Source organism: Siniperca chuatsi, linkage group LG6 (genome assembly GCF_020085105.1).
Source record: "Siniperca chuatsi isolate FFG_IHB_CAS linkage group LG6, ASM2008510v1, whole genome shotgun sequence".
Classification (NCBI taxonomy): Eukaryota; Metazoa; Chordata; class Actinopteri; order Centrarchiformes; family Sinipercidae; genus Siniperca; species Siniperca chuatsi.
Genome location: NC_058047.1, coordinates 30,294,474 through 30,306,414, shown reverse-complemented (window position 1 = coordinate 30,306,414; position 11,941 = coordinate 30,294,474). Strand labels below are relative to the sequence as shown.

Sequence of the window (11,941 nt, the reverse complement as noted above, 5' to 3'; positions counted from 1 at the left end):
TATATATATATATATATATATATATATATATATATATATATATATATATATATATATATATATATATATATATATATATATATATATATATATATATATATATATATATATATATATATATATATATATATATATGTATATATATATATATATATATATATATATATATATATATATATATATATATATATATATATATATATATATATATATATATATATATATATATATATATATATATGTATATATATATATATATATATATATATATATATATATATATATATATATATATATATATATATATATATATATATGTATATATATATATATATATATATATATATATATATATATATATATATATATATATATATATATATATATATATATATATATATATATATATATATATATATATATATATATATATATATATATATATATATATATATATATATATATATATATATGTATATATATATATATATATATATATATATATATATATATATATATATATATATATATATATATATATATATATATATATATATATATATATATATATATATATATATATATATATATATATATATATATATATGTATATATATATATATATATATATATATATATATATATATATATATATATATATATATATATATATATATATATATATATATATATATATGTATATATATATATATATATATATATATATATATATATATATATATATATATATATATATATATGTATATATATATATATATATATATATATATGTATATATATATGTATATATATATATATATATATATATATATATATATATATATATATATATATATATATATATATGTATATATATATATATATATATATATATATATATATATATATATATATATATATATATATATATATATATATATATATATATATATATATATATATATATATATATATATATATATATATATATATGTATATATATATATATATATATATATATATATATATATATATATATATATATATATATATATATATATGTATATATATATATATGTATATATATATATATATATATATATATATATATATATATATATATATATATATATATATATATGTATATATATATATATATATATATATATATATATATATATATATATATATATATATATATATATATATATATATATATATATATATATATATATATATATATATATATATATATATATATATATATATATATATATATATATATATATATATATATATATATATATATATATATATATATATATATATATATATATATATATATATATATATATATATATATATATATATATATATATATATATATATATATATATATATATATATATATATATATATATATATATATATATATATATATATATATATATATATATATATATATATATATATATATATATATATATATATATATATATATATATATATATATATATATATATATATATATATATATATATATATATATATATATATATATATATATATATATATATATATATATATATATATATATATATATATATATATATATATATATATATATATATATATATATATATATATATATATATATATATGAGAGAGAGAGAGAGAGAGAGAGAGAGAGAGAGAGAGAGATGCCATCATGAGTGCCTCTGTGCTGTCCTTCAGTCCGGCCCGCTCTAGCCATTGGTAGGATTTCTTGATATCAGCCACTTCAGTTATGTTCCGGTGGCACATCCCATGTAGGGGTTTGTCCTCCCATGATGGTCCCTCCTCCAGCACCTCTTCCCTCTGTTCCCCATTGCCTGAGACATTCACTGAGCACGTCATCTGTTGGGGCCTTATCTTTGATGTACACTATACCAGCCACTTGGTTATGGCGCTCCATGTATGCTTTCCCTGCCAGCATCTTACACCCGGCAGTTATGTGCTGGATTGTCTCAGGGGCCTCTTTGCACAGCCTACATCTTGGGTCTTGTCTGGTGTGGTAGATCTGGGCCTCTATTGCTCTGGTGCTCAGGGCCTGCTCCTGTGCAGCCATGATGAATGCCTCTGTGCTGTCCTTCAGTCCAGCCCGCTCTAGCCATTGGTAGGATTTCTTGATATCAGCCACTTCAGTTATGTTCCGGTGGTACATCCCATGTAGGGGTTTGTCCTCCCATGATGGTCCCTCCTCCTGCACCTCTTCCTCTGTTCCCCATTGCCTGAGACATTCACTGAGCACGTCATCTGTTGGGGCCTTATCTTTGATGTACTTGTGGATCTTGGATGTTTCATCCTGGATAGTGGCTCTTAAACTCACTAGTCTACGGCCACCTTCCTTACGGCTAGCGTACAGTCTCAGGGTGCTGGATTTGGGATGGAACCCTCCATGCATGATGAAGAACTTTCGTGTCTTAACGTCTATGGTCTGTATCTCTTCCTTTGGCCATCTTATTATTTCTGCAGGGTATCTGATCACTGGCAGGGCGTAGCTGTTTATTGCCTGGGCCTTGTTCTTGCCATTGAGCTGACTTCTTAGGACTTGCCTTACTCGTTGGAGGTATTTGGCAGTTGCTGTTTTCCTTGTTACCTCTTCGAGGTTGCCATTTGCCTGTGGTATTCCAAGGTACTTGTAATCATCCTCCATGTCTGCTATTGTTCCTTCTGGGAGTGAGACCCCTTCTGTGTGGACTACCTTCCCTCTCTTTGTCACCATTCGACTACACTTCTCGGGCCTGAATGACATCCCAATGTCAGAGCTGTAGATCCTGGTGGCGTGGATCAGTGAGTCGATGTCCCGCTCGCTCTTAGCGTATAGCTTGATGTCATCCATTTAAAGGAGGTGACTGATGGTGGCCCCATTCCTGAGTCGGTATCCATAGCCAGTCTTGTTGATTATTTGGCTGAGGGGATTCAGACCTATGCAGAACAGCAGTGGGGACAGAGCATCTCCTTGGTATATGCCACATTTGATGGACACTTGTGCAAATGGCTTGCCATTGGCCTCAAGGGTGGTTTTCCACAGCCTCATCAAGTTTACAATGGAGTCTCTTAGAGTCCAGTTGATGTTGTACATCTCCAAGCATTCAGTGATCCATGTGTGTGGCATTGAGTCATATGCTTTCTTGTAATCAATCCAGGCAGTGCACAGGTTGGTGTGTCACGTTCTGCAGTCTTGGGCGACTGTTCTATCAACTAGGAGTTGGTGTTTGGCTCCTCTGGTTTCTTTGCCGATGCCCTTCTGTGCTTTGCTCATGTATTCATCCATGTGCCCACTTATCTTAGCTGCAATGATGCCTGACATGAGCTCCCATGTTGTGGGGAGACAGGTTATTGGCCGATAGTTGGATGGGGCTGTACCCTTTGAGGGATCCTTCAGGATCAGGATTGTGCTGTCCAGTTCTTCATACCTGAGACTCTTTCTTGGATGTCTGCCACTGTGATGGTGACTGAATTCTGTTCAGGGAGGTTGCTGTGGTCCTCTCGTAGAGCCACCGGCCACTGTGCATCGCTGTTGTGTGATGCCTCCCTCTCCCATATACTTTTCCAGTACTGTTCAGTTTCCAGCCTTGGTGGGTCTGCTATGATATTATTACCCTGCCTTTTAGTGTACACTTTCGTAGGTTGAGTTGCGAACAGCCGGTTTATTCTTCTGGCTTCATTCTCTCTCGTGTACCTCTTTAGGTGGCTGGCCAAGGCTTGGAACCTTTGTTTGGCAGTGTCGAGTGCTTCAGGTATGGGCATCTGGTCGTACCTCTTGGGTACATTGCACCTCTCTCGGCCTCTGTCCGTTGGCTCACTTCTCTCCATGCCTCCTTGATTTTAGCCTCCAGCCTTCGTTTCCGTGGTGGGTACTGTTTTTCATGGTTGCTCTTAGCCAAGCATCTCGAGGATCACTGCTGCTGAAGTGTATATCAGCTCATTGGTTTAGGTGATGGTTGTGGTAGGGATCGCACTCAATGCTGCATTCACAACTTCTAGGAGACTTTGTGATGGTACTTCACTTAGCCGTTGTAATTGGCGTCAGGGTTGCCTTGCATTCATTCTCGCCATGATCTTATCTTTCAGGTCAGTCGATGCCTCGTTCAGCGTGATTGCACATGTTGGGGCTTTATACCCAATCTCCAGTTGGGGAGCCGCCATTGGCTCCCCTCTGACCTGTTGTCCTGGCTCCCCCTTGCCGTAGCATTTGTGTTGTATCTCGTCAACCTCAAGTTGTGATAGCAGTTGCCGCTTGTGGATGTTGGAACACTGAGCTACTAGTTGCTTCGCTGTAAGCCTTGATTGTGGGTATATATATATATATATATATATATATATATATATGCACATTATATATGTGCATATATATGTATATATGTATATATGTATGTATATATGTATATATGTATATATGTATGTATATATGTATATATATGTGCATATATATGTATATATATATATATATATATATATATATATATATATATATATATATATATATATATATATATATATATATATATATATATATAGTATATATACATACAGTGGTGTGCAAAAATATTTGCCCCCTTCCTGATTTCTTTTTTTTTTTTTTTTGTCACACTTAAATGTTTCAGATTATCAAACAAATTTAAATATTAGTCAAAGATAACACAAGTAAACACAAAATGCAATTTTTAAATGATGGTTGTTATCATTAAGGGAAAACAAAATCCAAACCTACATGGCCCTGTGTGATAGTGATTGCCCCCTAAACCTAATAAATAGTTGGGCCACCCTTAGCAGCAACAACTGCAATCAAGCGTTTGTGATAACTTGCAATGAGTCATTTACAGTGCTGTGGAGGAATTTTGGCCCACTCATCTTTGCAGAATTGTTGTCATTCAGCCACATTGGAGGGTTTTTGAGCATGAACTGCCTTTTTAAGGTCATGCCACAGCATCTCAATAGGATTCAGGTCAGGACTAGGCCACTCCAAGTCTTCATTTTGTTCTTCTTCAGCCATTCAGAGGTGGACTTGCTGGTGTGTTTTGGATCATTGTCCTGCTGCAGATTCCAAGTTCGCTTCAGCTTGAGGTCACGAACAGATGGCCAGACATTCTCCTTCAGGAGTTTTTGGTAGACAGCAGAATTCATGGTTCCATTTATCACAGCAAGTCTTCCAGGTCCTGAAGCAGCAAAACAGCCCCAGACCATCACACTACCACCACCATATTTTACTGTTGGTATGATGTTCTTTTTCTGAAATGCTGTGTTACTTTTACGCCAGATGTAATGGGACACACACCTTCCAAAAAATTCTACTTTTGTCTTGTCAGTCCACAGAGTATTTTCCCAAAAGTCTTGGGGATCATCAAGATGTTTTCTGGCAAGAATGAGATGAGCCTTAATGTTCTTTTTGCTCAGCAGTGGTTTTCGTCTTGGAACTCTGCCATGCAGGCCATTTTTGCCCAGTCTCTTTCCTATGGTGGAGTCATAAACACTGACGTTAACTGAGGCAAGTGAGGCTTGCAGTTCTTTGGATGTTGTTTTGTGACCTCTTGGATGAGTCATCGCTGCGCTCTTGGGGTAATTTTTGTCGGCTGGCCACTCCTGGGAAGGTTAACCACTGTTCCATGTTTTCGCCATTTGTGGATAATGGCTCTCACTGTGGTTCGCTGGAGTCCCAAAGCTTTAGAAATGGTTATATAACCTTTTCCAGACTGATAGATTTCAATTACTTTCTTTCTCATTTTTTCCTGAATTTCTTTGGATCTTGGCATGATGTCTAGCTTTTGAAGATCTTTTTGGTCTACTTCTACTTTGTCAGGCAGGTCCTATGTAAGTGATTTCTTGATTGAGAACAGATGTGGCAGTAATCAGGCCTGGGTGTGGCTAGAGAAATTGAATTCAGGAGTGATAAACCACAGTTAAGTTATGTTTTAACAGGTGGGGGCAATCACTATTTCACACAGTGCCATGTAGGTTTGGATTTTGTTTTCCCTTAAATAGGACTACAAGTACCTGGGAGTACACTTGGATAACAAACTGGACTGGACCAAGAACACTCAAGTTGTTTACAGGAAGGGCCAGAGCCGCCTCTATTTTCTGTGGAGGCTGACGTCCTTCAACATCTGCCGGACAATGCTGAAGATGTTTTATGAGTCTGTGGTGGCCAGTGCTATCCTGTATGCTGTTGCATGCTGGGGCAGCAGGTTGAAGGTAGCGGACGCCAACAGACTCAACAAACTGATCCGTAAGGCCAGTGACATTGTGGGGGTGGAGCTGGACTCTCTTGCGGTGGTGTCAGAGAGGAGGATGCTGGCCAAACTACACGCCTACATCTTGGACAGTGTCTCCCATCCGCTCCATGACGTGCTGGTCAAACAAAGGAGCACCTTCAGCGGAAGACTCATCCCACCAAAAAGCACCACAGAGCGCCACAGGAAGTCATTCTTGCCTGTGGCCATCAAACTCTTTAACTCCTCCCTCTAAGTGTCAGTCTGTATTAAACTGGACATTGATCATTACATCTCTGCCATAATTGAATAATTGTGCAATATTCTGTGTACTACTCCCATGCAATATTAGTTTTCCCATGATAGTTTTTCTTTTTTATTGCTATTGATATTATATACCTCTATTACTCTCGACAGTACATGCACCTCTGCTCATTACTTATTTTATTACATTGTATTATTATACTGTATAGGGTTAGGGTTCATCATCAACTGGTAAACCCACTTGGTACTTCACACTTATACTTATACCCACCTGATACTTAATTTATTTTCTGACCTGTTTTATAGTGTATCATATTGTTTGCTAGTACTTTCTCCTGTGTGCGCTGACGTAAAGGCGAGCTACTGTAACAAAGAGTTTCCCTACGGGGATCAATAAAGTATTTCTGATTCTGATTCTGATAATAACAACCTTCATTTAAAAACTGCATTTTGTGTTTACTTGTGTTATCTTTGACTAATATTTAAATTAGTTTGATGATCTGAAACATTTAAGTGTGACAAACATGCAAAAAAAATAAGAAATCAGGAAGGGGGCAAACACTTTTACACACCACCAGCCATCTAGATTACTATAACTCATTATTTGCTGGTTGCCCCCAGAAATCTATTAACCACCTCCAGTGTTTACAAAATACAGCCTCTAGGACTCTTAAAAGAAGTAGAAAATATGAGCATATTTCCCTATTCTTGCCTCGTTGCACTGGTTACCTGTGGCGTTCATAAATTACTTTGAAATTCAACAGATTGTCTTTAAGGTTCTGTTTGGCCTTGCCCATCTTACATTGTTGACCACCTCACCTCATAGACCCAAGACCTGGCTGCAGTGTGTGTGCCACTCTGCTGAGACAAATCTGCTGTTATCTGCTTGATCTGTACACAGCCAGAGCACAGAGGACAGCTGGCAAAATCTTTACTGACGCCACCCTCCTCAGCAGTTACCTCTCTGCTGGGGTGCCATCTCAGGGCCAGTATACAAGCAGGTCACCAACAGATAACACGCAGCTTCCTTTAGTGAAGCTGTCCAGCTCAAACTCACTCACAAAGTCCCCCAGGCACAGCCCCTCCGTCTTTCCATGGCATCCCCCAGACACACAACCACCATGATCAGATCATAAAGCCAGTGTTTAAGTGTCTTAAGATGGCAGTTCCTTAAATGGCCTCTAGATACTGGCTCCCACTTCAATTCAGAATTGCAAAGTCAGTCATTTTCTTCATAAAGACACTAAGAGCTAATAGCTTTCACCTCTAAGGTGGTGATGGTCCATCTACACATTTTTTTTTTGTTTTACTAATTTTGCCTGAAAGACCTCTTCTCAGGACTATTTACAGATTTACAGTAGGTGTATGCACTGTTGACACCCCCTCACACTGGAAAGCTCATACCTTTACATAGAGTTTGTATATAATGTATATTATGTATATTTTGCCTTTTATTGAGAGGTTTCACACTGCTGCCTTCTTTTCTTTTTGGCCTCATCCTCTTCCTGTTACTGTCATCTCCTGCTTCTTTAGCTATGCATGTAAGTGCATCATTTTGATGGAAATGAGCTCTGCTATATTTTCAGTGCAATCCTGCCAGGAAGCATTAAGTGTCAAGCTGTGTGCTTTCTGCATTGACATCTGATCCAAAAATCTACATCCTGAAAAAAAAACCAAATTGTAGCCTAGATAGAGTTTGAAGGCCCCACATAATTCACAGCATAGCTTCAACTCGACTTGTGTCATCAGGAGGTATGGAGGCTGGGGGTTGGATTCAACATCAGGTCAGTCTGTATATAATAACATAAATCAAATGACACAAGCTACAGTAGCTAACAAGACAAGCTTATTACAAAATAAATATACTTACAATTACTATTAATAGCCTGTTATGTTCTATGTTGAAATGTATTTTGTCATTGTGTTAAAATATGTCTGACTCTGCACATCTTCAGTTTTTTCGCTTAGGTTTAAGTGATAGTGTGATATTTTATATTCGAATTGCAGCAACGTTCGTGTAAATATAAATTTGTTACGCAATTTAGATTTTTGTGATAACGCTCTTATTCTGAATAAATCGAGGCGGAAGTGTTTTTCTTGTTGACTTGACTGTGGTTCTCCGGAGCAGCAGCGTGGGCTAATTGGATAAGAGAATGCAGTGGGAGAGAGGAGTTAGTGAACAGCTGGATGTTGGAATTCAACACAGACACCTGATCCGTTTCACACCGGTTTGCACTCAGTGCTGCACAATCTACAGTCCGGCCTGCCGTTGTTTGATGCTCCACCTGATCTTCCGCTGCTCGTCGCATGATCCCTGTCTGCTTCCTTCGGTTCTTCTGTTCGGAGGATGCGACGGGCCCGCGGTGCTGTGCGCACTGTGGAAACACCATCGGATGCTGTTTTGCTTTCAGATACCTAGAGCTTCGTCTTCAACACGGAAACTAAATCCGAATAATTAGGATCCTGTCAATAAGAGGGAATAAGAAGGCGTCTTGCAGTGCAGACATCGCTGTCGGAGTCTTCTCCATCCTTCCTCAACGAGGTATGAAACAACAGCATAATGTCGTTGGAAGTATTTCTCCTTCTCTGTTTGTATAGATAGAGCTGAAACGTTGTTGTTCTGCTGAATGTTTTTTCTACACTGAGGTCATGTAAGCACTGATGAGCATATACAGTGCTGGGCTCAAATAGGCTATTGTTTACTGTTGTTGTGTGATGTGGGCTTAGTCTCTCAAGGTGGCCTGCAGCACCGCTGGATATTCAACCACTTCAGCTTTCAGGATTAGGCTACATGTACTGTGACTAACGTTACAGTAACTGCATTTCTATCTGAGATCAAACCGCAGTTGCTTCAAGTGTTTAAAAATCCAATTCTGGTTAGGGCCCTATAAAGGCTAGGTGCAGACCTGTAGGTAGAATATGTTAAATACAGCAATCAACAGTATAAAAACATAATATAATATTAACTGTGGGTGGACTACATTATATTGAAGTGTTTCAAAACCCTCCCTATTTACATACATGGGGGTCAAGTACAACAACACCACTAACTACAACATCAATGCTAAAACATGTAATTGAATTAACACCTCCATGATAGCGTAAAACAAACAACCCTGAACATTATAGACATAATAAAAGTAGACTTGATGGCAAAACAGTTGGATTGCATTAGACTGTACAGATGTACCTAATAAAGTGATCACTGAGTGTATTTAACTTACAGATAAATTATCAAAATAAGAAAAATAAAATAAGAAAGTAATTCATTTTCTTAACTTTTCATGCTAATGTTTTCCATTGCTTGAGGCTGGCTTTACATTCTCTATATAAAGGTTTTGCATTTTCTTGTGAATTACAGACTACATCATCCTCATAATTCTATTTCTGTTATATTTATTATATATATTCATATATATATATATATATATATATATATATATATATATATATATATATTCAAATAATATGTGTTTCAATTTAGACCTTTCCTCTGCTGTTGTTGTAATTAAGTGATGTTGTAGTGCTGAATTGTTTGATGGCACTGTATTTCATATTCCATTTGCTCAACTAGCTTTATGTTATTTTGTAGGCTGTATCCTGTTAGGATTTACTGCTGCACACACCATACCAAGCTTTTAGCTCATATCAGATATTAGAAATAACTGAAAGTAATCAAATGTTTAAGATTAAGTACTCACTTTAATCAAATAATCATAACAGTCCCTATTTATAAATGTTTCTCAGGCAAACAGCAGCAGAACCCTTCAGTGAGTGATGCAGGTGTCCAGCTCCAAGAGAAATATTTAAACAGTGTGATGTCGGGAGGCCAGGCTGTACTGTAGCCTACTTGCTATGTGGCTGTGAAACTGAAACTTGAGGAAACAGACCTCTGAACCAATGTGTTTTTCTGAAATCCATCTGAATACAACAGAAATCCCATTGAGGGAGAAAGCTGAGAAATAGATGACACGCTGACATTTGCCCTCTGACAAAGTGAAACTGTCTGTTATTTAGTTGATAGTTTTCAACATGGTCACAATGCTGCTTTAATGTTACAGCATGAATAAACATGAATAAAACATTAGATCTGAGGTACAGTAGCTACATCTGTCCAATAAATCTGATTTCTCTTCTCTTGCCAAAATTTAGATTTTCACACATCACTTCTTCTCCTAGTAAGTCTGTATGAACCAGAAGTGTGTGGTTTTAAGGGACTGCTTCCACTTCTTTCATTTCTGCTAGATCTCATTGCTTACTTTTCATTGAGTGCGAATGAAAGACAAATTTGCAAAATCAAGGAAAAAAGACAAAAGCAAAACAAGGGTTTGTTCATTTAAATTTTACACTTACCTCTGGAGCAATGGTTCCAAAGAATTTTTGGCCACGCACCTCCTTCTAGATCCCAACCAGGTTGACACACATAGCCTATTTATAGCTGCATTAACGGTTAAAAGTTTAATCATGCTCAAATAATCAGAACACATGTAACTAAATATTCAAGAGATTGCAACAATGCGCACTCTGTTGAATTCTCTCCCGTAGTGTTGTGCTTTCTTGTCTCCCTCTACTTCTGATGCTTTCAGCAGGTATTTCTGCCTCTGGAGCTGCAGAGTCTGGATCTATGATTGCAAGGCACCTTCTGTTCCTGCTCGACAACCGCTATTACAATGATTATTATTAGTCTTATTACTATTATTATCATTATTATTCTATTATAACTTTATTAACATTAATATTACCACTACCATTACATTATTATTATTTTAAAATTCTATGTGGAATTTGCATTGTGCTACTGTATGCTCTCTCACCTCCTGCTCTCTCTCTCTCTCTCTCAACCCAACTGGCAGCAGCAATGGCTACCCACCCTGAGTCCGGTTCTGCTTGAGGTTTCTGCCTCTTAAAAGGAAATTTTTACTTGCCACTGTCGCCAAATGCTTGCTCATGGTGGGAATTGTTGGGTCTCTTTAAATAATATTATAAAGAGTATGTTCTAGACCTGCTGCATAGGACAAGTGCAATAAGATAACTTTTGTTATGAATTGGCGCTATATAAATAAAACTGAATTGAATTGAATTGAATGAAACTGAAACTACACAGCAACAAAGTTTCAATAAATTGCAACAAAGTTATGCACAAGCCATCCTTTTAAAGAGCAAAGAGGACGGGTGAGGGTGAGGACATGTGCACAGGCTTTGAGGCAGATAAGCCAATTATGAGAGAAGATGGGGAAAAATGCTGTCATATTTTCAGCCGCATTAAAGAAAATTTGTTTAATTAAGTTGAAATTAAAATGAACCATACATAACATAATGGTACGATAATTAGAACAACCATAACAAAGTCTATTAAAGATATCCCAACAATTTGAATTAAATTGCAATAAAGTTACACACAATCCGCCACATAAAGAACAAAGATA

The 11,941-nt window shown here is 35.8% G+C and overlaps 1 protein-coding gene across 1 annotated transcript in view; it reads left to right on the top strand.

Annotated features, from left to right (window-relative positions):
* The first annotated feature begins 8,589 nt into the window (after nucleotides 1–8,589).
* The window catches only part of LOC122877918 (leucine-rich repeat-containing protein 24-like), a 28,613-nt gene continuing 25,261 nt past the window's right edge, over nucleotides 8,590–11,941 (top strand). Inside the window, exon 1 of the mRNA XM_044200109.1 lies at nucleotides 8,590–9,057. The gene's annotated coding sequence lies outside the window, so the exon portion shown is untranslated. The remainder of the gene's footprint in view (nucleotides 9,058–11,941) is intronic.